The sequence below is a fragment of the Branchiostoma floridae genome, chromosome 13 (assembly GCF_000003815.2).
Source record: "Branchiostoma floridae strain S238N-H82 chromosome 13, Bfl_VNyyK, whole genome shotgun sequence".
NCBI classification, from domain to species: Eukaryota; Metazoa; Chordata; class Leptocardii; order Amphioxiformes; family Branchiostomatidae; genus Branchiostoma; species Branchiostoma floridae.
This window is the reverse complement of record NC_049991.1, coordinates 9,658,035-9,663,242: the sequence shown is the minus strand read 5'-3', so window position 1 is coordinate 9,663,242 and position 5,208 is coordinate 9,658,035. Positions and strand designations below refer to the sequence as shown.

The 5,208-nt window shown below is 41.5% G+C and overlaps 1 long non-coding RNA gene across 1 annotated transcript; it reads left to right on the top strand.

The window, feature by feature from the left end:
- Window positions 1-1,278: 1,278 nt before the first annotated feature.
- Window positions 1,279-5,076, top strand: LOC118428848. Its single transcript, XR_004832693.1, has 3 exons — window positions 1,279-1,391; window positions 1,886-2,078; window positions 3,906-5,076. It is a non-coding gene; the product is annotated as an uncharacterized LOC118428848 (long non-coding RNA).
- The last annotated feature ends 132 nt before the right edge of the window (window positions 5,077-5,208 follow it).

Genomic DNA, 5,208 nt, shown 5'->3' with positions numbered 1-5,208 from the left:
AGTCAAATGCCAGATAGAACCCCTGAAAATGCAGGAAATGGCGTTTCGAATTTCAAAGGGTCCAGATTTCAAAATTTCTCCGAGCCTCCCGGCCTTCGGCTCTGAACATGGTAACTGTTGCGGAAGCGTCGCTCTCAAAACATTATCACTCATACAGATTTTAGTGTCAAACATAGCTTAGTTTCGGGCAAAAAGTTCTCCTAGAATGCAGAAAATGAGGTTTCTCCGGACCTCCATTGCGACGGCTTGCGCCTTTGGCACTCACGACGACATGATGAAAATATGTCAGGGGCGTGGGTTTTCGCACAAAAAATAACTTTTCTTTCTAATAAAATGTAATTTAATTTAGCTTCGTCTTACAGCAAAATTTGTCTTCAGACAGTCCAGATTTTAAAATTTTCCCGGACTTATATTGCAACGTCTCGTGCCTTCCGAGCTCGAAATGGTAAAAATATTTCGGGGCTATGGGGGTGGAGGCCAAAGCTACGAGTATAATCATGTGCAATTTGATGAAAATGTCAAAATCAACCTAGCTTAGTCGGTCGGCAATATTTGCCAAAAATGCAGGAAATAGCATTTAAGAGGGTCTTGATTTTAAAATTCCGGACCCCCCTGGAATGCGTCGCGCCTTCGGCGCTCCATGTCCTGAAACAATAGTTCAATCCCCCCATAGGAAATTTGCTGCCGCCATCTCTGTGGCGGGCCGGGAACTCTGCCTCCGTCAATTTACAGATGTCATGGACAATGTCCCTGTCATTCCTCCGGGTTCTAGGCACCCTTTGCTTCTCACAATGTATTTTCACCCTTTGATATAACTACTCTAGCGTTGTATGAATAGGAATGCACGGTAATGTTACTGTTATGCTTTGTAACTCATTCTGAATTTACCGTTAAGCGTTACCGGGCCTCCTGAATTTACCGTTAAGCGTTACCAGGCCTCCTGAATTCACCGTTAAGCGTTACCAAGACCCCCCATGCAGACCCTCAAGTGTGGTAACGTTAGGACATGTCAAATTGTGGTTTTAGATCTGATTTCAGATTATTTCACATGTATTTCTTTTGAAACACCTCATGTATATTCATTACTGAGCATCAAGTATAAAGTTTCCCCCGTTTCCCGCAAATTTGTAATGCAATGACGTCATAGTATTCGCAAACGATTCCCTATGGTACTAGAACATTGATTGGTCAAATCAGCATAACATTAACACAACGGAAGTTACCGAGCATCCTATTGGTCACAAGTCAATTCGTTTAGTGACGTCATCAATGTTTACTTGACAGACCACCAAAACGCAGGGAGGGTGGAGGGTGTGGATGTGGGATATCAGAGTTTCAGACATCAGATTGGTTCTTTCTTCTTCGCAGTTGGACCACAACAAAAGGAAAAGGTAGGCAAGGTTTGTATGGAGCTCTGAGTGTTGATTTTCAGTGAATGTTGGTTACACGAACGCCAAAGCTTTAACAATTCGCAAGTGCAGGTGGGTCTGGGTGGGTGGGGGCTTGTTAGGTGTCCAACCGTGTTGTTTGTTGAACGGTTTACGTTATGTTAGCGGCTGATCAGTTTCTGTCGCAAACCCGACGATAACGTTAGCATGCGAGCATGTGGTTGATAGATATCAAAACGGGATTTCATTTGAAAGCGTTATCAAGTTTTACTGATATGAACATTGAAATTGTCGTGTGTAACTAAGAACTCACTCAGTGTCCGTGCATGGACACAAGTGTTGACGCGTTTGTAAGAAAATCAGTTTGACTGTGAACTTATTCATCTAAAGCTTATTGTTTTTTTCTTCATGGATTTGTGAGCTAAAAGTCTTGTAACATTCGTGATTCGTGGGAGAAATGTTCAAAAAATGTAAACCTGTACTTGAGGTCACCCCAGGTCATGTTGAAACGGTCGCCTGGCAACGGCGCGCGTTGTTGTGACAGGCTCAAGTCTTATGAGTTGTGACATGTTGGCTGGACAGCGGGAGTCGACTTCGCCAAATTCCAGCGATTAGATGAGGTAGATGAGACTTTGAGCTTCATAAGTTATCTTATGGAAACTTGACGAAGGGTTAGGAAGGAGAGGAAAGGTAGGTAAAGCTGTAAGAACTTTCAATTTGGCGCTTTGTGGCTGTACATGTGGATATTTCGCGCGCTCCCGTTGGTTGCTGCCCTGTTCAGGAACATACCGTAGTGAACACGCGCCCCTCCCCCTTCTTTCTGTTGCACGGAATGTTAACTTATTTGTTTTCAGTTTTAATTTGCTGCGTCTTAATCCTAAAGAAGAGAGTCTTGAATTGTAAGGTTGGGACAAGAGATGTTTGACAGGGCCATGGGAAACGTCGGGAAGATTAGCGTCAAAAAGCGATGGATAAAAAAATGTATGCTGCTTCTTGTTTAGCACAGGAATGCATGGTTAGCATCTTGCTAGAAGTCCACAAAGTTTTTAATCAAAGTGAATGTATTGATCAACTTCTGTCCAATAGACAAGTGATACCAAATTCACCTACCTGGCCGACTGTAATGTACTCAGAGTTGTGCTCTGTACTCTCAGTACTTAATGTGGACTCAAAATTAGGCAGAATGGAAAGACTTTGAGAACAAATGTGATGATCAAATCGTTATGATTACCTTCAGAAACAATGATCAAGCATCAAATCTTTTTTCTCAATTTGTAATTAAAACAATACAATGTAATTTCAAAGCCTTTTGCCTAGGTATTGGTACTGACAGACACCAAACAGTTTCCTATCTTAGACACTGCACAATTTGGTTGCCAGGTGATATCAGTGCCACACCCTACTGCTGGGCACTCAGACAGCACCTTTGCGACAGTGACCGTGTGGGCTCCTTTGTGAAAAGGTAGTGCCGGGGAAAAAAAAAAGAAGTTTACACTCTACACACCCGCACTTACAACACCTCCCCTGACTTAGCCCACTTCTTCACTAAGGCCAGATCACAGCAAATTCATCTCACTAGAATTATACGTAGTGAAACTCTGTAATGGTGAAAGTATTGCACGATACACTGAAAAGTTACATTTGTTCTTCGTTTATGCACTCTTGCATAGTGTACTAAATTATTGATAATCAGTGATAGTAACTGAGGCAATATCAATATTGAACCTATGGTTTAACCTATATTTGGCCTATGGTTTAATAGTTCAAATTTACTCTCAGTTGAAGCATCAGCAGAATGGTAAAACTGAATTTGACTTTGGTCTGGCCGATGACCCATCTTTCTATCTGCACACCCCCCACTCCTCCCTACTCTAGAGCCCTGCACTCACGTTTACCTCCCTAGTACACAAGTGTTAGAGTAAGGACATCTCACAGCAGCTCGGAAGGGCCAACATGGGGGACACAGGTACAGGTAGTATGTGTGCCTGCTCCAGTAGCATTGGACTAGTCTCAGGGAGGTAGCCCCCTGAGGAGACCCCAGAGTCGTAGAAAGTCAAGGGGGTGCGATGTAGGGTGTAGCCGTAAAAATTCATACGTGCTGTTCCAAATTTTAATATTTTGTATTTATTAGAAGTGAAACAAGTCATTACACTGGGTCATCCATGGCAGCTTTTCCTGGTAACAGCTGACCCACAAAAGTACAACACCTACAGTGATATACTTTTGCCATTCACAGCTGATCTTGCCATTCAAGTCAGACAAGAAATATCATTGATTCTTGTCTCTTAAAGGACAGTCATTCACAGATATTGGAGATAGACTGAAGACTATACATTTTGATGCAACCATGCCTTCCAATGGTCATTTATGTTATACACTGCACTGCAATGCCAATGTTGATTTTCATTTTCAATTTCAGTCCTCTGGCATTTAATGGAAGTCAAATATGAATGCCATGGCATTAGTGGATAATCATTGCTGACATTCTCACTGGCTGCCTCTTTTTCTTTGTTTCAGACCACCCAGCCCTCTGCTCTTCAGTAGCAGCTGTGTAACTTTTCACAGGGATGTTCACAGGATTTGCAATTTGCAATTTTTTTTTTCTTCAACTAGCAGCTGCTGAAGTCTGTGATATTTTCCTGAGAACACTATATTCAAATATATGTTTGACTCCTACTGCTTTCAACTTGCTGAGAAGTTCATCAAAGATACTGAAATTCAATGGAAGGAAACTTTTCCAGGATTTTGTCAGTCAAGCTACAATGTAGGATCTAGGGTGTGCTGTCCAGCAATACCTTTCACCAATCCTTTTCTACACTCTGCCACAGACCAGGTCCTAGATATAGAGACTAAGCTGTAATGTTCATTAAACCCAGCAACAAAACAGTCAGCCAGATAGAGTACTACATACTTTACGTTTAGGTATAGAAATGGGCTTTTAAGATATGTGCATAGTAAGTAAAATACAGACTTATAACTTAAGACGTCCCTTTGTAGCTCATCACTTCACTTCTGTTCCTTTACCTCTCAATCTCATCTTTACCAGGTGGACATGAAAGGTGTGGGGGCATCTTCTTTGTCTCTTCCCTCAACAGAAATTATTTTACCAAATTTTTTCTCTTGTGAAAGATACTTCGACAAGCATAGCGCAGTGTGAAATATATAAGACGAATGATTTCACACCTGAAAGAAAACGTTCTGGACTTCATTGAAAATTCAAATCTCAAAATTCAGGCTGTCAATAACCTCTGTACAAAAACATATCAAACTGACCCTTAAAATATGTTTAGTACTACAAAATTGAAGACTTTTTATAACTTCCTGCTGTTGAGGGAACCTGGTTGTCTGTCTATCCCCTCTGTTGGACGGTGACTGGTCTCGCCTCCTCGCAAATGGTGCCGTCTGGGCAACAAGAGCTCTGAGAGTGCACGTTCAGGGCTCTTGGCTAAACGAGACCTATATCTAATGTCTTATAGTTGAATAAGAAATGGAGATACAATATAAGCAATTTCAGAGCATCCATAGCAATTTAAGTCCTTTACTATCATGTAGTTTTTGAACATCTGTATTCCTTTTGACTGTCTCTACCTCATTATACTTTGTCACAATGTGTCGACAGACTTATGACAGAACTGACTTTGTAGAATGATACTTTAGAATGTCTAAAACTTGGTTCAGGGTTGGACAATGTCATTGGCCAAATCGCCCCAGGCAAATGAAATCTCTTATTATCAAGCAAGTGGATATCATCCTGTCGGCCAATACAATTTGTTGTACACATACTTGTAAAGGGGCACACAAATACACAAATCCATACCAG